Here is a 26,286-nt window from a genome sequence, read left to right on the forward strand (position 1 = left end):
TGTGGCATATACCAAGGTGATGCACTCTCCCCATTGCTGTTCTGCATAGGATAGCCAAGTAATCGCCAAGACTGGCTGTCGATACTGCCTCAGAAATGGAACTACGATCAGTCACCTCCTCTACATGGATGACATAAAGCTGTATGCTAAGAGCAAAAGGGACATAGACTCCCTGATCAACACAACCAGGATCGACAGCAGTGACATCAGGATGTCATTCGGGCTTGAGAAATGTAGTCAGATGGTGACGAAGAGAGGCAAGGTAGTCCACAGTGAGGGGGTCTCACTCCCTGAAGGAACAACAGCAGACACTGAGGACAGCTACAAGTACCTCGGTATACCACAAGCCAGTGGCAACCTCGAACTGGCAACAAGGAAAGCGGCTACAGCCAAATACCTCCAGCGAGCGAGGCAAGTCCTAAAAAGCCAGCTCAATGTTAAGAACAAGAACAACACCCTGGAAATGAACAGATATCCTCTGCCAGTCATCAGATGCCCTGCAGGAATAATAAGGTGGCCAAAAGAGATTCAGACCACGGATGTTAAGACCCGAAAGCTCCTAACCATGCATGGAGGGTTTCATCCCAAATCCAGCACCCTGAGACTGTATGCAAGCCGTAAGGAAGGAGGCCAGGGACTAGTGAGTGTGAGAGCCACTGTCCACGATGAAAATCCAAGCTCCATGAATACATCAAGGAGAAGGGTCCAATGGATTATGTATTCAGAGAATGTCTCAGACAATGGGGAAGAGAGGATGAAGTGCTGGAAGAGGGACCATCACGGCAGGACAAGCCCCAACACAGGATGTACCACTGGAACATAACGGTAAGTGGCTGATCTCAAGAAGTCCTGTCAGTGACGAGAGAGGGCTGGCCTGAAGGATAGCACAGAAGCACTCATCCTGGCTGCTCAGGAGCAGGCCCTGAGCACCAGAGCCAATGAGGCCAAGATATACCACACCAGACAAGACCCATGGTGTAGGTTGTACAAAGAGACACCTGAGATGATCCAACACTTAACTGCAGGGTGTAAGATGCTGGCAGGGAAAGCCTACATGTAACGCGATAACCAGGTGGCTGGCATACTCACCCAAAACATCTGTGCGGAGTATGGACTGGAAACCCCAATGTCAAAATGGGAAACACCTCCAAAGGTGGTGGAAAATGACCAAGCAAAGATCCTGTGGGACTTCCGGATACAGACTGACATGATAGTCATGGCGAACCAACCAGATATCGTGATCATAGATAAAGGACAGAGGAAAGCTGCTGTAGTAGATGTAGCGGTCCCAAAATATGGAAACATCAGAAAGAAGGAACACGAGAAACTCGAGAAATTCCAAGGGCTCAGAGAGGAGCTGGAGAGAGCCTGGAACGTAAAGGTAACAGTGGTGCCTGTGGTGATCGGAGCACTCAGGGCAGTGACCCCCAAACTAGATGAGTGGTTGCAACAGATCCAGGGAACAACATCAGACATCTCAGTCCAGAAAAGTGCAGTGCTGTGATACTGTGCAGAACCCTCAACCTTCCTGGCCTCTGGTAGAGGACCCGAGCTGAATGGGGTACGGACACCACCCGAGGGTGTTATTATCGGCATTAATTTAAATAATTTTTAATGTGATTCAATTTTTTATCGCGAGATTAATGCGGCAACACGTCACAATGGATGTTTTGTTGCTCTATAAATAAACCGGAAATAAAACAACAAGCGCGCTGCACAGGTTCACGCCCATGTCTGTTTTGCCAGCCATGGCAGTGCGAGACACCGAAAACGGATACTTAAAGAGTTTATGAATGGAAAGTTTACTTTTAAAAAGTTGCCAGGTGGTTCCACTGACAAGACCAAAGTCACCTGTATGTTTTTGCACTCGTAAACTGAGCTATCATCATAGTACGTCGATTCTGAAACACCACTTAATGGCCAAGCACACAGCTGATGTGAGTACTCCGCCCCCTCGTCTAAGACAGACAGCTATGGATCATTTCATCCATCCATCCATCCATCATCTACCGCTTATCCGGGGCCGGGTCGCAGGGGCAACAGCTTTAGCAGGGAAGCCCAGACTTCCCTCTCCCTAGCTACTTCTTCCAGCTCTCCCCGGGGGATCCCGAGACGTTCCCAGGCCAGCTGGGTGACATAGTCTCTCCAGCGTGTCCTGGGTCTCCCTCGGGGTCTCCTCCCGGTGGGACATGCCCGGAACACCTCACCAGGGAGGCGCTCAGGGGGCATCCGAATCAGATGCCCAAGCCACCTCATCTGGCTCCTCTCGATGTGGAGGAGAAGCGGCTCGACTCTGAGCCCCTCCCGGATGTCCGAGCTTCTCACCTTATCTCTAAGGGAGAGCCCGGACACCCTGCGGAGAAAACTCATTTCGGCCGCTTGTAGCCGGGATCTCGTTCTTTCGGTCACGACCCATAGCTCGTGACCATAGATGAGGGTTGGAACGTAGATCGACCGGTAAATTGAGAGCTTCGCCCTTTGGCTCAGCTCCTTCTTCACCACGACAGACCGATACAACGTCCGCATCACAGCAGACGCTGCACCGATCCGCCTGTCGATCTCCCGCTCCCTCCTGCCCCCACTCGTGAACAAGACCCCAAGATACTTGAACTCCTCCACTTGGGGCAAGATCTCCTCCCCGACCCGGAGGGGACACTCCACCCTTTTCCGACTGAGGACCATGGTTTCAGATTTGGAGGTGCTGATCTTCATCCCAACCGCTTCACACTCGGCTGCGAAATGCTCCAGTGAGAGTTGGAGAGCCCCGTTTGAAGGAGCCAACAGCACCACATCATCTGCAAAAAGCAGGGATGCAATACTGAGGCCCCCAAAACGGATCCCCTCAACGCTTCGGCTGCGCCTAGAAATTCTGTCCATAAAGGTTATGAACAGAATCGGCGACAAAGGGCAGCCTTGGCGGAGTCCTACCCCCACTGGAAACGATTCCGACTTACTGCCGGCAATGCGAACCAAACTCTGACATCGGTGGTATAGTGACCGAACAGCCCGTATCAGGGGGTTCGGTACCCCATACCCATGAAGCACCCCCCACAGAACTCCCCGAGGGACACGGTCAAACGCCTTCTCCAAGTCCACAAAACACATGTAGACTGGTTGGGCGAATTCCCACATACCCTCGAGGACCCTGCTAAGGGTGTAGAGCTGGTCCACTGTTCCACGGCCGGGACGAAAACCACACTGCTCCTCCTCAATCTGAGGCTCGACTTCCTGACGGACCCTCCTCTCCAGCACCCCTGAATAGACCTTACCAGGGAGGCTGAGGAGTGTGATCCCTCTGTAGTTGGAACACACCCTCCGGTCCTACTTTTTAAAAAGAGGGACTACCACCCCAGTCTGCCAATCCAGAGGCACTCTCCCTGTTGACCACGCGATGTTGCAGAGGCGTGTCAACCAGGACAGCCCCACAGCATCCAGAGCCTTGAGGAACTCCGGGCGGATCTCATCCACCCCCGGGGCCTTGCCACCGAGGAGCTTTTTAACCACATCGGTGACTTCAACCACAGAGATAGGAGAGCCCACCTCAGAGTCCCCAGGCTCTGCTTCCTCCAAGGAAGGCGTGTTGGTGGAGTTGAGGAGGTCTTCGAAGTACTCTGCCCACCGATTCACAACGTCCCGAGTCGAAGTCAGCAGCGCCCCATCCCCACTGTACACAGTGTTAGTGGTGCACTGTTTCCCCCTCCTGAGACGTCGGATGGTGGACCAGAATTTCCTCGAAGCCGTCCGGAAGTCGGCTTCCATGGCCTCACCGAACTCTTCCCACGCTCTGGTTTTTGCCTCGGCGACCACCGAAGCTGCGTTCCGCTTGGCCAGTCGATACCCGTCAGCTGCCTCTGGAGTCCCACAGGCCATAAAGGCTCGATAGGACTCCTTCTTCAGCTTGACGGCATCCCTTACTGCTGGTGTCCACCAGCGAGTACGGGGGTTGCCGCCACGACAGGCACCAACCACCTTACGGCCACAACTCAGATTGGCCGCCTCAACAATAGAGGCACGGAACATGGTCCACTCGGGCTCAATGTCCCCCGCCTCCCCCGGAACATGGGAAAAGCTCTGTCGGAGGTGGGAGTTGAAACTCCTTCTGACAGGGGATTCCGCCAGACGCTCCCAACAAACCCTCACAATACGTTTGGGTCTGCCAGGACGGACCGGCATCTTCCCCCACCAGCGGAGCCTACTCACCACCAGGTGGTGATCAGTTGACAGCTCCGCCCCTCTCTTCACCCGAGTGTCCAGAACATGCGGCCGCAAATCCGATGATACAACTACAAAGTCGATCATCGAACTGCGGCCTAGGGTGTCCTGGTGCCAAGTGCACATATGGACACCCTTATGTTTGAACAAGGTGTTCGTTATGGACAATCCGTGGCGAGCACAGAAGTCCAATAACAAAACACCACTCGAGTTCTGATCGGGGGGGCCGTTCCTCCCAATCACGCCCCTCCAGGTCTCACTGTCATTGCCCACGTGAGCATTGAAGTCCCCCAGCAGAACAAGGGAGTCCCCAGCAGGAGTACTCTCCAGCACACCCTCCAAGGACTCCAAAAAGGGTGGGTATGCTGAGCTGCTGTTTGGTGCATATGCACAAACAACAGTCAGAACCCGTCCACCCACCCGAAGGCGGAGGGAGGCAACCCTCTCGTCTACCGGTATGAACCCCAATGTACAGGCACTGAGCCGGGGGGCAATGAGTATGCCCACACCTGCTCTGCGCCTCTCACCTTGAGCAACTCCAGAGTGGAAGAGAGTCCAACCCCTCTCGAGAGAACTGGTACCAGAACCCAGGCTGTGTGTGGAGGCAAGTCCGACTATATCCAGTCGGAAATTCTCTGCCTCACACACCAGCTCGGGCTCCTTCCCTGCCAGAGAGGTGACATTCCATGTCCCAAGAGCTAGCTTCTGCAGCCGAGGATCGGACCACCAGGGTCCCCGCCTTTGGCTGCCGCCCAGCTCACATTGCACCCGACCCCTTTGGCCCCTCTCATGGGTGGTGAGCCCATGGGAAGGGGGACCCACGTTGCCTCTTCGGGCTGTGCCCGGCCGGGCCCCATGGGTGTAGGCCCGGCCACCAGGCGCTTGCCAACGAGCCCCACCTCCAGGCCTGGCTCCAGAGGGGGGCCCCGGTGACACGCGTCCGGGCAAGGGAAACCTTGGTCCATATATTTTTCTCTTCATAAGGGGTCTTTGAGCCATGCTTTGTCTGGCCCCTCACCTAGAACCTGTTTGCCATGGGTGACCCTGCCAGGGGCATAAAGCCCCAGACAACTTAGCTCCTAGGATCATTGGGACACACAAACCCCTCCACCACGGTAAGGTGACGACTCACGGAGGGGATCATTTCAAAGCGAAGAAAATGGATAGCACGATGAAGAACAAATTTGCTGAAGCCAAAGCTAAATGTATGGCTACTGCATGCAAGCCTGTCAAATTGTCCACAGCTCGACTCAAGCTGAAATCATTCGCATTGCATCTAACAACTCCACTATGGAATGCCAGCGAGAGCCTCCATTACAAGCTATGTACAGAAATTGTTCGAAGCGGAGAAGGCTAAGCTACACCAAGTGGGAGAAGACACTGTTTCGGGAGAGAAATAAGAGACAAGCTTGATGAGCCTCTGGTGAATAAAGAGCATAGAGCCTGTTGAGTACGATGTATGCCACTGACACAATTGTTACTTGTTTGGAATTATTTTGTGTGGAAGGTTACCGTGTTCCGTGTCCATATCAATAAACGGGGTGGAACTTCTCTGTGTTCGTCTGACAGTGACGGTGCGCTGAGGCATGTCAAGAGTTCAGCGGTGCAGTGGTCGCAACCACACTGAAAATAAAACGTTTCCAGTGTTGTGCCTCGAACCAAGTGTAGTCACCCGAAATGATGTCTTCACAAAACCATAGAGAGACTTCCGCGCAAGAAGGAACGACAGAATCAACATAGCCTGACTTCTGTGTTCAAAGCAAACTTGAGAAAAACGAAGTATGCAACCATGGCTTGAATATACTGTAGGCTAAGTATTAGTTTACCTTAGAATGCACTTTATAATTTTATAATGTTTTTTTAATTCCCTAAAAAGAGCTGTTAAAGGAGCTGTTGTGTGACAAAATATTTTTTTCACTGTTGTTGATGGACAGTAATATTGTGTGAGAGATTATGTGTGAATAACTGCTCCAAGTGAAAAATGTTCATGTAAAATTGAAAATCAAAAATCAAATTCCAGAGATCAGATGTTTTCTATAGTTCTTCACCAGGTTGTCGCTGGGCAACATGGACTTTCAGCTCTCTCCAAAGATTTTCTATTGGATTCGGGTCTGGAGACTGGCTAGGCCATGCCAGGACCTGAGATGCTTCCTCCGGAGCCACTCCTTAGTTGCCCTGGCTGTGCGTTTCGGGTCATTGTAATGCTGGAACACCCAGCCACGACCCAGTTTCAATGCTCTTATAGAGGGAAGGAGGTTATTGGCCAATATCTCACGATACATGGCCCCATCCATCCTCCCCTCAACACAGTGGAGTCCCCTTTGCAGAAAAGCATCCCCAAAGAGTGCAGGTCTACAATTTTATCCCTGATGTCCTTGCAGAGCTCTCTGGTCTTGCCCATTGCGGAGAGGTTGGAGTTTGTTTGATTGAGTGTGTGGGCAGGTGTCTTTTACACAGTTAAAGAGTTCAAACAGATGAAGTTAATACAGGTCATGAGTGGAGAACAGGAGAACTCACAGGTCTGTGGGGGCCTAAATTCTTCATGCTTGATCGGGGATCAAATACTTATTTCCTGCAATAAAATGCAAATTAATTATTTAAAAGTCATGGACTGAGATTCTCTGGATTTTTGTTTTAGATTTTGTCACTCATAGGACATTTGATACAAATTACAGAACCCTACCTGCTTTGTAAGTGGGAAAACCTAAAAAATCAGCAATGTATCAAATACTTGTTCTCCCCAGTGTCTATATAGACACACACTTATACTTCATCCTGATTTGTCAAGGTGTCCCCGACCTTGGCATCCTTCTGCCATCGTCCCTCCATCCTTATTCATCCTTATTCATAAAATAATCATCATAAAATTATTCATCAAATAATCATCCTCCGTCCCCATGGCTCTTTTTATGCACTTCCATCCTTACATTTCACCAAACCGTTCCCACCCCCCGCATGATGCCGTGGGAGAGAGGCTACCAGCAGAGGTTTCAAAATTCATAAACAGCTCATTAGCTGGCTAATGCACTAGTCCACCACATAGCTATAGTGTGTCTTAGACACTGAGCAGAGCTAAACTCTCACTTAAAGCGCAAGTAGACGCAACAGCATTACATTTCATTCTGCAGCGAGTGCCACTATTTCAAGAATGGCAGTTTAAAAAAAAAAAGTGTACAGCAGGCCAGCATACAATTGAATGTATTGTGAAACAGCGGGGCGGCCCGGTAGTCCAGTGGTTAGCACGTCGACTTCACAGTGCAGAGGTACCGGGTTCGATTCCAGCTCCGGCCTCCCTGTGTGGAGTTTGCATGTTCTCCCCGGGCCTGCGTGGGTTTTCTCCGGGTACTCCGGTTTCCTCCCACATTCCAAAAACATGCGTGACAGGTTGATTGGACGTTCTAAATTGTCCCTAGGTGTGAGTGTGGGCGTGGATGGTTGTTCGTCTCTGTGTGCCCTGCGATTGGCTGGCAACCGATTCAGGGTGTCCCCCGCCTACTGCCCGAAGACAGCTGGGATAGGCTCCAGCATCCCCCGCGACCCTACTGAGGATCGAGCGGTTCGGAAAATGGATGGATGGATGGATGTGAAACAGCGTGGGCCACTTTACTCACGAAATATACTTTTTTTTTTTGTTTCGTGTTCTGCACCCTGCTGCTTCTCAGCCTCAAACTGGCCCTTGTAGGTGGGGTATCCCAATAGGGACATGTTCGCCTTGAGGAAGACCAGTTTGCCAATGTTCGCACCAGCCACGGTGGTCCTCCGTGTCCAGAGAATGTCGCTGGCTGTTGAAAAAAAACCCTTTCCACAGAAGCGAAGCTCTGGAGTGGGATGTTGTATTTTATAACTAAATCCATTGTCATGCCTCCCTGTGCTCCGCCGGCACGTTCCCAATGTCGGATGTGCGATTGGGTGACCAGTGATGCGTTTGAAGCGTTCCAAGGCAGTTTTTGTCCTTAGCTCATTTCGCCCGGGTAGGTTGAAAGTTTGGTCGCCTTGAACACGTACGTAGTACGTCACACGCATGTTCATGAATGAGCAGACGCAACAAAATAAAGTAAAAACATGAATAAATACACACTTTCACATACGCACAAGGTCTGTGGCACGAGACTGAGATGGATACACCACAGCCAGCTTTCTTAAACTGCTAGGAGTATCTTGCGAATGGATTTAATTGTTTCCAAGGGTCCACAAAATAGCATTTCGCTGCAAACCCAAACCTTCAGTCACCTGACTTTCTGGCAATGTATAATCTTGTTTACTCTCGTTTTTTTTGTTTTGTTGTTTTTTTTGATGGAGGAAGAGAGCTCCTCCTCTTGAAGCAAATTGAAGTCACTCCCTCCCGCTGACAAACACAATGAATACACATGAGACATGGAGTGCATTAACATTTGGACTGAAGTTGCGTATTGGTGGATTACACACTCAAGACAGGTAGGGTGTGGTTCTGTCAGTCGTCAGTGACGATTCCAGGGACTGACGAAAACCCACTGCTGTAAGGTTCACACCGAACTGAATAATGTTTTAGGATTCCAAATATGCAGGCTCAGACAAGTGATTGCAAAAATATTTATAAATCGCACAAAGTATGAAATGAAATCGCTGCTCACAAGGCGCCAGGAAAAACAATAAATGAAACCAAAATCTCTTGCAAAGGCAAGATACAATGGAACACCGAGAATCCTCAAACAAAATATTCAAGATAGCACAAAAACAAAGAGCAACACTACAATAGCAAAAAATACTTTCAACAAGGATCAATAAACGAAATAAGCACAACTATGAATGGTTTAGAAAATCACACTTGAAGCACAACAGCAAGCAAGGTCGATAATCCAACAAGGCGTAGCAGAAGTCCATCCATTCATTCATCCATTTTCTAATCTGCTTATCCTCACAAGAGTCACGGGGCGTGGTGGAGCCTATTCCAGCTGTCTTCGGGCAGTATGCGAGGACATCCTGAACCGGTTGCCAGCCAAGGCACAGGGCACACAGAAACGAACAACCATCTGCGCTCACACTCACACCTATTTACATTTTAGAGTATTAACCTGCTACGCATTTTTTTTTTGGAATGTGGGAGGAAACCGGAGTACCCAGAGAAAACCCACACAGGCACGGGAAGAACATGCAAACTCCACACAGGAAGGCTGGAGCCGGAATCGAACCTTGAACTTCTGCACTGTGAGACCAGGCCACCCTAGCAGAAGTCAAAGTCCTTCAATACAAAGACAGGCTTGATGAAGAAATGAGGCACAGGCGGACCTGCTGGAGGGAAGCCCCCTTCCCTCCAGCTGGGGCTGGAATACAATCAAAACAGAACATGTCACCGTCCTTGCTTTGTCCGTCCATTAAAAAAAAAAAGTCTTGTGCTTTTTCCCTGAAAGAGTGGTTCTTAACCTTGTTAGAGGTACCAAACCCAACCAGTTCATATGCACATTCACCGAACCCTTCATTAGTGAAAAAAAACAATATGACTTTTTACAAATCCAAGATATAAAAAAAACAACAAAAAAACACATTTATTAAAAACAGATAAAAAAGTGAATAAAATTTTAAGACGTGCGTTTTTTTCACTTTACGACATACTATCACGACAGTCACACATTGACTACTGAGTGAACTAAATTTGCCGCAGCACTGATTGGACAAGCAATGTAATGTGATATTCTGCAGCCAGTGATGGCCAAGCGGGCGTGTCATAACTAATTAACATCTTGAGTCGGGTATGTCTTAACCTCCAAGGCAGAGGCTCCGTCGAACCCCTGAGACCGATTCACCGAACCCCTGGGGTTCGATCGAACCCAGGTTAAGAACCACTGCCCTAAAACCTCACGATCCGTCCCAGGCACGGAATGCCCTTTATTTTTTTCAGCAGTTTTGACAGGCTCCAGCCTTCAATAGGTTCAGCGTTAGAAAAAATGGTTGGATGGAATGAAAAGCAGCAGAGAGTGTACTGGTGATTGTGCATATCACAAAGTTACTTGCTGACTAGGGTAGTGAGTCGATATACTGATCAAAGACAACAGCCCAAATAAAGTTTCGTTTCTGATAGAGTCATGTAAACATGAATGTTAAAAATTGTTTTAATTGTAGCTGGAGTTCACACTGATTTTACAGTAATTAAGAGATGCATAATGGAAAACTAAAGCAGCAAACAAAACTGAAAGACAAATTAGACTTTGACCTGATGAAACAATGACAGTGTGTCGAGCATAATAGAATGACAAAACCGCAAATCTATCCATAAAATACATTTACCAGATGATTGCCATAAAGCTATTATTCTAACAAACAAATAAAAAGTCAACAAGCCTTGGCACTACCCAAATGGAATTGAAGGAAGTTGTTGCAGGGTGGTCAAAAGTGCTTAGGGGGAATTTGAACATTCTGTCTTCATGATAAACAATTTAGCATGGTGAGGCGCACACAAGCAAGCACGGCAGATGAGTATCTGCCAACCCTTCACTGACAGATGATTGGATGTTAGAAATTGCTTTTGCGCCCTGCAGCAAATCATAATGGGCCTGATTTTGGTAGGCAGGCGCTCATGCACTCAGTGTAAAAACGGGTGGATCCCCATTTAGTGCTGCAGCAAGTCTAGTTTTGCATGTTTGTGAATTCGGTAGACCGCGTGGTTGCTGACCAAGAGTTTTCTATTACCTACCCCTGGAGTGCACCTTTCAATCTGGTGAGAAAAAAAAAGACGAACGTTTTGATGACTTCAAAGCAGACCTAAATGGTAGTGCAGGTGGTAGAATGGGATTTAGGTGTATTGGATCTAAGTGCAGGCTGACAGATTCAGCTCTCTGCGGACGTGTGTAGTGGATGTCATCATATTCCAGTCATTGCAAATGACAAGATCTGCTATGATTGGCCCAGAATACACTCCATTCCATCCCAGAACGGTGCAAACCATTTTTTACCTGTCCAAAGTGTCATAAAATACCAAAAGAAAGAAGGTGCTCAAAGGTGCTTTAGGGGAATTAAAGAGAGAAGATTCCACCCATGCATGCAGAGTTAGCCTGGACTTTGCCCTGGACTTGCGTTGGGCAAGAAAATAGGGCTGAATGAATGAAACAACGGCAGCACAGTGAGTTTGCATGTGCAGGGCAAGGCATGGAGACACTACCTTCACCACTGTAGTACAAGTGCACACTTTCAGTTACAGTCATCTATCACCAGGTGGATGTAAATTCATTGGCAGAAGGGTGTTCAAGCAATCAGTAGGATGGTATTTCTGTTACCATGCTAAAATAAAGACAATAGAACTGTAAACTGCAAGTGCAATTACCAATTACATCAAAAATATTATGGCACTGAAGATAGTTTATTACACACACACACACACATTTTTTAAATATATTATATATATATATATATATATATATATATATCCATCCATCCATTTTCCGAACCGCTTGATCCTCACTAGGGTCGCTGGGGGTGCTGGAGCCCATCCGAGCCGTCTTCGGGCAGTAGGCGGGGGACACCCTGAATCAGTTGCCAGCCAATCGCAGGGCACACAGAGATGAACAACCATCTACGCCCACACTCACACCTAGGGACAATTTAGAGCGTCCAATCAGCCTGCCGTGCATGTTTTTGGAATGTGGGAGGAAACCGGAGCACCCGGAGAAAACCCACGTAGGCCCGGGGAGAACATGCAAACTCCACACAGGGAGGCCGGAGCTGGAATCGAACCCGGTACCTCTGCACTGTGAAGCCGACGTGCTAACCACTGGACTACTGGGCCGCCTATATATATATATATATATATATATATATAGTTGCAGATAGTGTAGTGGTACAATTGCCTGACGTGTGTGTGCAGCGTGGTGTCGGTTCCAAGCCATCGACAGTGTGAATGTGGGTGTGAATGGTTGTTTGTCTCTATATGTGTCCTTTAATAAGCCACCTATTGGTTTAGATTTTATTACAGCTATAGGGGTGTTCACACGGCAAGATTTGGTCCGGTGCTACACCGGGGCTGCCCCAGTAGAGCGTTCACACGTGCAAATTAGCTCCGGCGTAGCCCCGGAAAACAGCTTACACCGGAGCAAATTTGATCCACCTCAGGGAGGTGGTTTAAACATTTGCTCCAGAGTAAATGCTCATTTGCGAAGCAGCACCGATGTAAATTTACACGTGTGAACGCAACTGGGTTAAATTTGCTCCAGAGCAAATGCTTGTGAAGAGTTGATTACGTACGGCGAGAATGCGTTGCTTTCGTGCTCTGTCGGACTTCCGTCATGTGTTTGTTTAATAACGACACAAGACTTGGCTGGTAACATCTTTCCTTTTGTAGGAGACTGGACTGTCTCGGAGTTGTTTGTGTAGTTTGTTCCTTTGTTGTGCATTCACAACCCCCCCACCCCCCATATAATTTATTTTGTGATTTCCTCGCTTGATTTTCTGTTTGGCGCATTACGTGTTTGCTTTTCTGAGTGTCATTGAAGTCATCGTTGATTTACGTTTTCGGGGGCGGTCACTCTCGAGCAGAAGGCACGGAGACCAAGAAGAAGAAGGACGTGCCTGTCCAGTAGTCGCTTGAGTTGTGTATACGTTTTAAAAAGAACCAACACGACAGCTCATTTGTTTTCTGTCGTTTTGCTCCGCTGCAGAAACTGCCGTGTGAACGCAAGTGTGGCTGCACCGACGCTGACACGCTCAGCGGCTTTGTACGTGTGAACGCTCCACACAATTTGCTGCGGTGTAAAATATATCGCAACAAAATACATCGGTGCAGCGCCGCAGCAAATGTGTGCCGTGTGAACACCCCTAATATGTAAGAGTCTGTTTCTCAACACAACAAAAGTGTTAGTTTAGTGTGCTTGTGTAGCTAAGTACTGTAATGATAAATGACAAATTGTATTTGCCTGTTTCATTGCTATGCCGGGTTTTCTGGTAATGCATCGTTTGACTAGTAATGTCTGTCCAGGCCACACAGCACAGCAGAGCATGTGCAGGAGTTCTGGCCTGAGCCCGCAAGTTTGCTCTTGTTGTTCTTGCTGCCTACCCTCTCATTTAACCACATTCATTCTTCCGCAAATAACGTCTACTCTTTCAACAAGTTGTTTTATTGAAGTGAACCCGCAAGTACAAAGTAGTCATTGAAGGATGATAACCATAGATGTGAACAAAAGTAGATAGGACATGTCCCTTTTGAGCTGCACTCCTACAGCGATGCAAATGCCAGGAGGGGCAAAGGCATCAGTGCATTCCAAATGTGTGTGGACAGCAAGACAAGTGGGGAAAAAAGATGCTGGCACATACAACAGTGGAACAAGAAATGACCTCTCACAGTTAAAACTATTGTTTGTCCTCCTTTTAATATGCTGTGCACAGAATGCTGTAGCACGTTTTGGCATTGACAAAAAAAGTTACCGGTAACCTCCTGAAAACCAGTTGCAAAATGATGTCGTCAATGCGTCTTTGACGAGAACATTGCCCCGGCCGACAAGCTGGCATGCCGGGTTAGGTTAGCTGGGCTGCTAAAGCACGCGAGCATATCTCGTCCTCCTGTCTTTGATGATAAATCCAAATAGCTTCAGGTCAACGACAAGCTATTTGAGGAATATATGGAAGATTAAATTATTTTTTTAAAAAATGAACATGACAATTGTATTGCAAAAAAAACAAAACAACATTCTGTTTTTAACATTGTCCCTGAACTTTTAACACTGGCCAATTTGCAATGTGTGGAACATAGTTGACAAGCCTTTTCCAAAATCTTCTCTTCAGTCACATACCCCTTTGACATTCTCACAGAGCTGTTGCACCTAAACCCAATTCATGCATGCCTTTAGCAGACAGCATTCAAATGATCTCAGCGAATGTGTGTAGCAGGTGCATTCTTGCTAATCTCGAAGAAATATGAAGTGCATATTTTGGATAGCCAATGCATACAATAGGACTGTAGCTGTTTTTGGCTGATGTGCCACACTGTTGAATTTTGAAGGGTTTTTTTCTGACCTGAATTAGCATGCTTTATGTGCAGGTGATTACATAATTACTCAAAAGAAAAAAAATCTCTGTCGACATCAGTCTGGCTGGTAAACTGTGGCACTGTAACTTGTCACTTCTCTAGTGCAGTTTGGTCAATTGGAAACCAAAGCATCTACTTTCTCAATATAAGTTCAAAATCAGATTTACATTGTCCTCCCACATTCCAAAAACATGCATGGCAGGCTGATTGGACGCTCTAAATTGTCCCTAGGTGTGAGTGTGGGCGTGGATGGCTGTTCGTCTCTGTGTGCCCTGCGATTGGCTGGCAACTGATTCAGGGTGTCCCCCGCCTACTGCCCGAAGACGGCTGGGATAGGCTCCAGCACCCCCCGCGACCCTAGTGAGGATCAAGCGGTTCGGAAAATGGATGGATGGATGGATGAAGATTGTGTTTCAAAACATCGCCTGTCTCTATACAGGCTTGGAGATGGTGTTCAAAGAAATAAAAATAAAAATGACCCATGACAAATAGTTCCACTTCAACTGTCTTGACTTGAAAGAAAATTAGCTCAAGTAAGGTGATATTGATGTACAAAGTAATTGCCATACCAAACCGCCATTTCAGTCTTAACCATGTGCACCCCGAGACAGCACATATTTAGGAATCCCTGTCGATGAGCATTGAGAAAGAAAGAAAAAAAAAAGGTTACAATGCCCTCAGAAAGCCAAAAAGCTCAAATTCAGGCGAGATTGGACAAAATCTGCTCCTCCCCTATGCTTGTTTTCCCTGTCCTAATTCTGTTTTCCACAGCATGTCCAAGTTAATACAGGCTGCTGGTGCTCTCAGTAATCAGATTGGTTCACAGTGATGATTTAATGTCTAAAAATTGACAGAATGTTGTTTTGATTAAAAAAATTCCCATGAAGAACATTTGTATGTGGATTATTCTTGGACATAACCACAGACCCACACTCAACGTTACACTAAAAGCACATTGGCCCTTTGCCCACTGATGACATCTCCTAAATGTGTGCTTTTTGGGTCAGTGTTTGTCTGCATGCTAGCGAATTAAAAAGTCATCACTCTTAATTTCTCCAAAGTGGGGCAAGCCGTATTATGTAACTCTCTGAATTATAAACCAGATCAGTCATTCCACATGGGTTTGGGCCAAAGGAGTGTTGGTAAAGAAGGAAATGATCGACATGGACTTCTATCTTCTATCTGTTTTCACCCTGCACAAATGCACTGTGTATTTGCCTAGTATTTACCTAGACAAGGGCTGAATGAATGAAACAATGGCAGCATGGTGAGTTTGCATGTGCAGGGCAAGGCATATAGATACTTCCTTTACTACTGTAGTACAAGTGCATCAGATACAGTCATCAATCACCAGGTGGATATTAATTAATTGGCAGAAGGGTGTTTAAGCAATCAGTAGGATGGTATTTCTGTTACCATGCTAAAATAAAGACAATAGAACTGTGAACTGCAAGTGCAATTACATCAAAACTATTATGGCACTGAAGATAGAGTATTAAACACACACACACACACACACATGCATGTTTGAGCTGACAGATGGGAGGCACCAGATGATAAGCATCACCCGATTTGTTGTTGGAACTACAGCTGACACCATTTAAGATGAGAGAACACCCAGGCCTACATTAGCACCCTAAATATCTCCGTTGTGTGTGTGTGTCTGTGTGTGTGTGCGCGCGCGTGCATATGTGCATGCATGTTTGCGTGTATATCAGCAAGAATGAGACAGAGAAAATAAAAGGCCACATGATGCAATGTGTTTCCTTGAGAGTCAGCTACCAGTTGATTTCGAGGGCTTCGTTTTCATAGGCAGGAGCACATGTGCTCAGCGTAAATACTGGCGCATATTCATTTTCACACAGACGCACGATCATGTTTTGAAGGCCGTCTCCATGTACCCACTTTGCAGTGGCCAACTTTATGTCATACTTAAGTAGATTGTTGCAGTACAGACCTACTTTGCATGCGTTGATGCCTTGCATGGACTCCAGTTTGCGTGGTTGCGTGCACGTGTGTGTGTCACCGGACTTCTGGCTGACACACGACAGCTTTCTATTTCCTGTGGCCGAAGAGACATCGAGTTGTATGTGGGGTTTTTGGGCATTTACAGCAACCGATTTACAACCGTAACCTTTAAATCAGAGGTAGGAAATTCCGGTTCCTCGAGAGCCATATCCTGCCTGTTTTTGATCCCTCCCTACTCCAACGCACTTCATTCAATTGATCATGATCGTTTCAGGCTTCAATAGAGCTTGCTGGTGAGCAGATTGTCCTAATCAGGTGTGTTGCAGTAGGGAAATATCTAAAACAAGCAGAATATGGCTCTTGAGGAACTGGAGTTCATTCATGCTGAGACTGTACGCATTATGAAAAAAGTGAGTAACTTGGAACAAATGTTCAAAAACATTTAGATAACTTGAAAGGTTCATAACAAGGGTTGTTCATAGCTTGAGGTTGCACTGAATTCTACAAAAAGTTGTCCAATAGATTATGACTTCTCACCTTTTTTTCACTTACTTTGAAGTGACATTAAAAAGAAACGCACCCGAAGTGTACAGTCCACATCAGCTCCACACGACGAAACAACAAACACCATGTGACAAAACAAAAGACAAAAACAACAAAAAAAAGCAAGGCTCTTGAAGAGCACTTGCCGACGGCTGCCTACTCGGGCGCTGCCTACTCTGCATACACTTATTATATTACCACTATTTTGCCGTTCAAAGATCGATAACCTCTGCTCTAAAATGGTTCCAGCAAGACTTCTGTGAAAATTGTGCTCAATCACCCAAGCACTTTATTCTGGTCTTTCAAAATAACAATAGGCTAGTTTAGCAATTTGCATGGCTTCTCCATCTTTTCCTCTGTTAATTACTCCTCGTAATCCTTTCGTGAGAATGATACTACTGCCATGGAGGCGCTGATTACTGACTTATGAGCGAAACCGTGACTTATTTAGCCACACTAGCAAGCCAGCTGAAGCTTGTTGCTAGCTACTGTATCTGTTGCAGCATAAGCAGCACCGATGGTCAGTGTTCCTCATTCCAAAAAAAGGCAGCTTTGCTACTGCAAAATATCAAATGCATGAACAATGAGTATTAGCTCCATTTTCACTTCACCAGATACAATACAATACAATATTCATTTTTATCAATACTTTCTATGACTCGGTGGTGGCCTCGGCCATTCATTATGGCATTGTCTGCTGGTCAGGCAGCATCTCGGCCCGGGACAGAAAGAGGCTGGAGCGACTGGTCAGGAAGGCCAGTTCTGTCCTGGGCTGCTCCCTTGACACTCTGGAGGAGGTGGGCAACAGAAGGATGCTAACTAAGCTAAAAGCTATGATGGCCAGTCCCTCCCACCTCCTCCAGCCCAGGTTCTTAGAAACCAAAACCGAAGTTGTTTTGCAACAATGCACATAGCCACACTCTATACAGGTGTTGTTACCTGCTTGGGGCGTCCCTTTAGCGTCCACTTACACGCCCACCCTTCACTCATTGGCGGACATCTTCCCCGCATGCCTGTCACTCACGTCTGCCTTTTCTCTCTCTTTCTCTCCATATATGTATATATACACGCCCACCCTTCACTGATTGGCCGACTTCTTTGCCGCATGCCTGTCCACAGTCACTTCCGCCTTTTCTCTATATAAACAGCGTGTCGGCTGTCAGTCAGGTTTTGGAACTCAGCGCATACACAAGACACACTGCATCATAAGGCGTCCTGTCCATTTTGGAGAAAATTTAAGACTTTTAATGGCGCCTTATAGTAGTGAAAATACGGTAATTGGAAAATGAAGTTTCAAATCAAAATGCTTCATGAACCATTTGGGTCTGTTGGTTGTAGAAAGAAGTTGAAAAAATGGCAAGTTAGTGGGCTTTCAGCACTGCACTGAACAGTGAGTGCTATATAGAGGGTGGAAGAGTGATAGAACATCAGCTGGCACCTCCATGTTGCCAACTCAGACATCCGAAAACATACTCTTCAGCCCCCTGCATCCCGACTGGCCGCTCAGAGGCGCATCCGTTGGCTTGGACATCTCCTCCGATTACCCCCGGAACACCCAATTCGTGCCATCTTCTCATTTGATCCAGCGACAGCCGGCTGGAAAAGGCCACGCGGCAAACCCCACACCAGATGGCTTGATGTCATCAGAGAGGATCTCAAACACCAGGGCCTTACCCTGGAGGATGCAGTGGACCTGGCTCATGACCGTGGTCATTGGCGGGCCCTGGTGAAGCTGATCGGCTTTACGCACTGCGACGACCCAGCCGAATGAGACTGGGCCTCCGCATCGCAAGAGCATTTATTATTATTATTATTATTATTATTATTAAGAGTGATAGAAAGCTGTTAATGGATTTCAAGCTCAGTGAAACTTGCCAAACTGTCTGTGTCCTGGATAAGAAACGTGAACATTCGCAAAGACCTGCATCAACATTCTGCAATCAAAAGCACACAAAATTCTCTGATTTTAGCCAAAACAAAATGTCACCTGACAATGATGTGCCTTTTTCAAGGACTAAAATGACATCTTGTGAATCTTGTTTTTTTTGGACAGTAAACCAAAATGTTGTTTGCTTTAGGAATAAAAGTGTGAAGTGTATTTAGCCTAGTTGGGCAACTTTCAATAATGTGTGGCATTTTTTTCTCTCCAATTTAAATCTGTGTGGAGACAGGATAGACTGGGTTTTGGTATTTTCACAGATGCACCCGGGCTTGACGCAGTGGAAAATGGGCATCTTGCGCTGTAGTGAGCATGAACACAGATGACTTGATTCACCACCAATTGAAGCTGCTCTGCTCATTTGATTTAAATGCAGCACGCGAAAGGCACACAGCCCCTTCAATCATATCACACCTAATGAATCGAGATATGTATCGAATGGTCTTTGATTGGAAAGCTGCACACCCGGATATTTAGTAATGAAATATGCATAACTAAAATTGAAAAAAAAATTATCAACAAAAATGAAATAAAAACTAATGATTTTTTAAAATGATAAGTAGCTGGCACAACATTTTGCTAAAGTAATTAAAATTAAAATTATACTGTAACTATTCTACTTAACACATGACCCTTTTGGGCTGATTTTATTTTTTGTTTTACTTTGGCATGATTGAATGGCCATCCAGAAGAAAGAATGTTGAACAGTCGTAAATTGCAATTCTTTTGATCTAGCAATCTATCTATCCATCCATTTCACTGTGACTTTCACAGATAAAAGCATGTGGGCAAGAGGCTTATGTGGAGTATTTCTCAATGAGAATTCAAGCTACATATCCACTTGAGAAGTTGGCAAATTGGCAAACAAGGGAAAGAAAGTGAGACCATCAGCTGTATCTAAGACAACAGAGATGTGATGGATCTAACTTTAGAAGCAGTGTTATTTAAAGTCTGCAGACTGTTATATAGTATCTGTACCTGCTTTTTGAGGCTTGTTATTCATGTTTGTTTTTTAAAATATTTTTGTTGAGATTTGTTGTTGTTGTTGTTTTTACATGATACTTACTTAAAGACAAACACGAATACTAAAATTAGGCCTGGGTGGTGTATCACGAGAGTACTAGTATTTCATATTAGTCGCTATTATATATATATATGGAACACTTAAAATTGTCCCTTGCCCTGAGTGGGAGCGCGGACGGTTGTTTGTCTATGTGTGTCCTGTGATGGCAACCAGTTCAAGGTGTACCCCGCCTACTGCCCGAAGACAGCTGGGATAGGCTTCAGCACGCCCCGGCACCCTTGTGAGGATAAGCAGATCAGAAAATGTATTGATGGGTGGATGAATATTGTCAGAATCAGAATCAGAATCATCAGAATCAGAATCATCTTTATTGGCCAAGTATGTAGAACACACAAGGAATGTGTCTCCGGTATAACACGCTGCATTAGTATCATCGTAAACAACATCGAAATGTATTTTATATTGATACACTAAAAATGGTAAAATTGTACATCCTCATTAAAACATGAACTAAAATGGGTCGGTCAGAGCCCTGAAACTCCAGGTCTGAAATTGAGTCACAACTCAGGCCCTGCCCCATCATGGATACAGTTACACAAACCTTCATTCCTTGTTCATACAATACAAGTGGAGCCAACAAATGTTGTCTTGTGGTGCATGCATTACAATTGACCATCGGTCAAAGGACTACTTGATCGTTTTACCAGGCTCATGATGTCATCAGACATTTTTTGACTTCGCTATAAAGTGCAATGCTGAGAGGGTTGTGGCAAGCAAGTCCTTTACTTCGACATCACATTCCCTTGTATGTGGTAGAATGAGCAGGTGAGCATGAAGGCAAGTGAAATATCCACCAACTCAAACATTTCTCTGCAGCTTATCGCCAAGCAGGGCCACTCCAAAGTCACATTACAGTCTCTCTAGAAATGTTATTTTCCCACGATTACCCTAAGCCACTTTTTTTTGTCAGTATATTGGTTTTACTGAACATTGCAGTGAAACATGAACTGCTGAAAATGTGCAGTCCAGCTTTGAGTCACACTTATCACTTGCCTCTTTGTGGGAAAAGCCAAATGGACTAGGTCGACTGTGGCTAAATGTTGTAGTCCAAAAATGTACACGAGACAGATGGTACATATCCCCAAGCTCATTTACATATTTTGAAAAGCACATCCACATACTGTAATGCCTGTTTTCAACATTCATTCTCTTCTGCTTATCTGAGGTCGTGGTTGCGGGGGCAGAAGTTTAAGCGGGGAAGCCCAGATTTCCTTCTCTCTAGCCCAGTCGTTCTTAACCTCATTAGAGGTACAGAACCCAACCAGTTCATATGCACATTCATCGAACCCTTCATTACTGAAAAATACAAATTCAAGAAGTGTTCTTTCAGTTTTGCCGGTGTGAGACTACAGTTGCTCAACTTGGCATGATAAATCACGCAGATAGGATGCTGAGTCCCATCACGTTCTGTGATGCATGTGAATCCATGTGGTCCATATTCGTCCGACCACTTTGTTTTGTTTTGGGGTTTTTTGCTCGACATAGTGTGTATTAAAACATTCTAAAAATAAATAAATAAATCACACGACGTACTATCCCGACAATCATACGTCGACTACTGAGCGAACTACATTTCCTGCAGCACTGATTGGACAAGCAATGTAATGTGATCATCTGCAGCCAGTGATGGCCAAGCGGGTGGGTCATAACATCTTGAGTCGTGTGTGGCTTAACCTCCATGGCAGAAGCTCCTTTGAACCCCTGAGACCGATTCACAGAACCCCTGGGGTTCGATCGAACCCAGGTTAAGAACCACTGTTCGAGCCACTTCTTCGAACTCCTTCTGTGGAATGGCATCCTAACAAGATGTCCTCAATGTAGAACAGTAGCGGCTCGAATCTGAGCCACTCCCAGATGACTGGGCTTCTCACCCTCTCTTCTTTCTAAGGGAGAGCATGGAAACCCGTCCATCCCTCCATTTTCCAATCCGCTTATCCTCACAAGGTTGCGGGGGTTGCTGGAGTCTATCCCAGCCATCTTCGGGCAGTAGGCGGGGGACACCCTAAACCGGTTGCCACCCAATCGCAGGTCACAGACAGACGAACAACCATCCATGCTCACACTCACACCTCGGGACAATTTGGAGTGTTCTATTAACCTGCCATGCATGTTTTTGCAATGTGGAAGGAAACCGGAGTACCTGGAGAAAACCCACGCAGGCACGGAGAAAACATGCAAACTCCACACAGGGAGGCCAGAGCTGGAATTGAACCCGGTACCTCTGCACTGTGAGGTCGCCCTCTATGGAAACCCTGCGGCGTAAAATTACTCCATCTGCTTGTATCCCAAATCTCATTCTTTCAGTCATGACCCATAGCTCTTCACCATCGGTGAGGGTAGAAACATTGACTGCCCAGTAAAAGGAGAGCTTCACCTGTCGGCTTTGCTCCTTCTTCACCATGAGGGACCAATACAGAATCTGCATCAATGCAGATGCTGCACTGATCCAGCTGTCAATCTCCTACTACATCCTCCCCTCACTCGTCAACAAGACCCAAAGATCCTCGAACTTCTCCACTCATAGCAGGATCTCATTCCCAAGCTGAGGACAGCACTCCACCCTTTTCAGACTGAGGAGTATGGTCTCAGATTTAGAGGTGGTGATCAAGCGCACAGCTTGATCAGGCTGCACACTCCCCATTCGCCACCTCACCAATGACACGGTGAAATGAGGAGTGTCATGGTCAGTATTAGATAATATTAAAATAGTTTGACTGTCAAAATTGCACTACTCCCAAGCATGAATGTCCGTTTGGAAAAATAAATAAATAAATAAACATCCTTATGCAAATTGCAGAGAGTCATCCTGCAATCCCCCGTGCGGCCAGAAACACACATGCTTGGTTACAATTCAATCGCAACAAAGCTCGCCGCCAGCTCTCATTCATACTGAATAGAAAGCTCGTCGCATTCTCAACACATCCGCAACTGTACAAACCTCCGATCCTTCAAGTAATTTCTTAAAACACACCTGTTCCACAATATTTTTAAACTATTTTCACGGCTTTTACCCATGTTTGCTTTATTTTTATTTTTCAAAATGTGTTTGCTTTAAAACCTGTATATTTTGCTTTAAAGTATATGTTTTTATCCCGGGTTGCTAATTTCTAGTTGTAAAGTGTCTTTCAGTATTATGAAAAGCGCTTTCAAATAAAATGTATCATTATTATTATCATTTATTATTTTGCCGACTCTACGAGTCAATGAGCGTTGGAAGTCCATTAGCGGCCACCCAAAGCCACCATCCACAAAGCTGGGCACACTAAAATTGCGTACAATGCATTTCACTGTTCCGTAATCTTATTGTATGGTAAATATTGTCCATTTCACCACTATGAATAAAGGTTGAAATAAAGAAAGGGGATAGAGAGTGCATGTGACAAGAAAAAAAAAAGTACAAAAACATTTATAAGATTGATAATTAAATACGCTGAAATAAAGTACAAAAATTAATTATAAAACTAAATTGCCAAATAAGAACAGGCAAAAGATCACTGTCATGCATTCTTAATGCAGAATAAAAGCAATAAACAAGAAATATGGAAAATATGAAACTGTGTCATCAAAAATAGCTCTAAAAATAGACTATGCAATCTATATTAAGAAAGATAAATAACCTACAAAATATTTGCATTTGATATATTTTTTGGAATCGGGGACATCAGCTTTGAAGCTTGTTGCAGGGGTTATTACATCTCAGCTAGTGAAGATTACCATATATGTGTGTACTGAATATTTGCAGGATTTGTTTCTCCAAAGGCAAATTCAACATCAATGCTCCTCAATTTGAGGAGCGTAAGCCCCAGCCCGTTGAGCGTTTCCATTGTCTTCTTTGTCGGGATGATGGCCTTTCATCCGTCTCATGCACAGCACTTTAGTGACCACTTACTCGACGGCCGAGAATAAAATAGCCGAAATACGGTGTCGAGGAAGTCGTCGTGCGGTGCCCTTATTCCACAACCACTGCGGCGGTGCCTCCGCCGGCCCCCATCATGCATATTTTCTACAAAGGCACCATGGAGAGCACCTTGATATAACAGTGTGGTATGATGCCTGTACCACGGCATGCTGGAGGACTCTGCAGTGCACTGTGAGAGCAGCGCAAAAGATCACTGGTCACTTCACTCCGGGAGATCTACAACACGAAGCCACCAGGTATGCAGGTGAACCCACTACCCAATCACGAAGCCTCTTCACCCTGTCAGGGAGGAGTTTGTACCATACTTATGGTTCTGTCCCAGCACGGAAATGTCAGCTCTGTTAAATGCTTTGTATGTATATGTACGTACACTTGACAATAAAGTTGATTTGACTTGACTCGAAGAGTCAAATTCAGATGTACTCCGTATTCCTTGTATGATGATGTGGTCCCTCATGGTAAAAACATGTTTCAAGATTTTAGATAATCCATAGCGTGATTTTTACTTCCTGTGCTTTAGAGGCTGCCAAGTGTGATCTAATGTTATGCATATTGGTCCCACAGTCCCATCAGCACCTTCGGGCATGGTAAGAAGAATGGACTCTGTAGTTTTGACAAGATGGAGAGAAGATTGTGCAATTAATTGTACACAGTGTGCATTTTTCCCCAGGTGATCAAAACAAAATAGAACTTTGTTATTTGAAAATAGCAATGCCTTCTAATTGCAACACAAGACAATTTCTTCTCATTTGAAAGAGATTCTCATTCTCTTCTCATTTTTTCAACTCTGAGTGCTTTATCAAACGTGCATGATCAGTCGTAGGAATAATCAATAACTGCTGTTGACTGCAACGTTGTTGCTTTGCTACTCTAACCGAGCAACTCATGGCCATTTCCATAAATGGAGTCAATGAAACAGTGAAAAACACCGATTTTGACCCTGTTCAAACACAGAGAAAAAAAGTACATGATGCATATCTTTAATGTGACCTGGGTGAGTTAAATAGTAAACCATTTCATCTGAGCAAACCATGCCTAGCCCTTTGGCTGAGTGAAATTACATTTCTGTTGAATTCCATCAAATCTTGCAAGGGAGCAATCTTGACAGAGGGGGCAAGCCTAAAGAACCCTTTCCCCTTGCTAATCAGTCTAACAAGACACATATCTTACTAAAGAGCGAATATTATTGACAGTCTGTAACCCACACTGACTTTCAAGCCTCACAATCACAAAGATGCTTTCAAGCATAATTGATGGCATTACTTAGACCTTTATGATCAAAGTCCTCATCACGGGACCTAAGCGAGACCTGGGTTCATATCCCTCAGATGAACCACTCTAACGATCCACTTCTTACGGCCGTAATTAAATCCCTAGCTCATTGTCTTGATTCATTAGCTGCCTCGACTTGGTTTGCCAACCTTGCTCAATTTTGCTCATGCATATCGCAGCGTAGTCCTTCAATTAACACCGACACATTGCCTCTCTGCTTGGAAGCCGCATGGCCCAATGAGAATCCTTGTGTTATCATAATGGCTGTCTTAAAAGTGGCAAAGCGAAAGATAAGTATTTAGTTTCCTGTCTAGACACAGAAACATCAAACACCCTCAAAACTGCGAGAATTACTCTATTTTCCGCACTATAAAGTGCTTCGGATTATAAGGCTCACCATCAATAAATGGCCTATTTTAAATCTTATCAAAGGCGGTTAGAATAGAAGCTACAATAGTGGCTGCGGTAGCTTTATGCATCCGCTAGATGGAGCTATGTGAGAGGGAATACAACACAGCTTTATTCATATAGAGCAGTGGTCCTCAACTAGAAAGGCTGTAGGTCCACTTTTTTTTTTTTTTTTTTTATAAGACCAAGGTCCGGTCCCATGCACGGCGGTCATGGGGAGCAGGGCTATATGCCCATTTAGTATGGTCAAGCCAAGCTTATACAAATCAACACTCCTCACAACCAACCAATAATGGGGTGCATGAAAATAACAATTATTCACTTTGCCAGTACACAGCAAATAATGAGAGGTATTGTGTTGAGGCACAGGAACTCCTTTATTTTGTTAAGTTGTGCCTGCTTAATAATAGAAATAGCCCTTTTAGGGAAATAAGACATTTTTACTTTAACTTTGTTAAACAGTAGTTGTCTTTTTTTCCCTTAATTTAACAAAAGCAAAACATAATACTCATTTTACCAAAATAAATACTAAACATGAAAACAAAAATATTATTTTCATTTGTACAATTCCCCTTTTCACATCCCCTCTGAAATCACTGAAAAATATATCAAAAGAGGAGTTAAGAACCATTTTAAATACTGACACAAGGGAGCACAGGAATGTGCAGTGCTGTTCTTCCACTAAAGGTGAATGCAATGTCTGAGGCATGCAAATATTATTTGAGGACGCCATTGGGATGTTCATTTACCATGTTGCGGTGTTCTGCTGTTAAACAGCTGCAAAGATCCCCGGGTAGACGGGAGCAAAACTGCACTCAATCGAAACCTCTCGCGATTCGTCTTGTCTAATTGTCTGTGTGCGGCTCTCCTGTGCTGAAGCTGTGAGCACACTGTGGCGTCGCGCATGCGTCTGTTTCCTGACACAATCATCCATTTTGAATGCGTGACGCTTA

At 45.4% G+C, this 26,286-nt stretch overlaps 1 pseudogene; it reads left to right on the forward strand.

Moving 5' to 3' along the window:
• The first annotated feature begins 241 nt into the window (after positions 1–241).
• The window catches only part of LOC147211356 (uncharacterized), a 68,366-nt pseudogene continuing 42,321 nt past the window's right edge, over positions 242–26,286 (forward strand).

Source organism: Hippocampus guttulatus, chromosome 1 (assembly GCF_054856545.1).
Source record: "Hippocampus guttulatus isolate MCC_2025c chromosome 1, RoL_Hgut_1.0, whole genome shotgun sequence".
NCBI lineage: Eukaryota > Metazoa > Chordata > Actinopteri > Syngnathiformes > Syngnathidae > Hippocampus > Hippocampus guttulatus.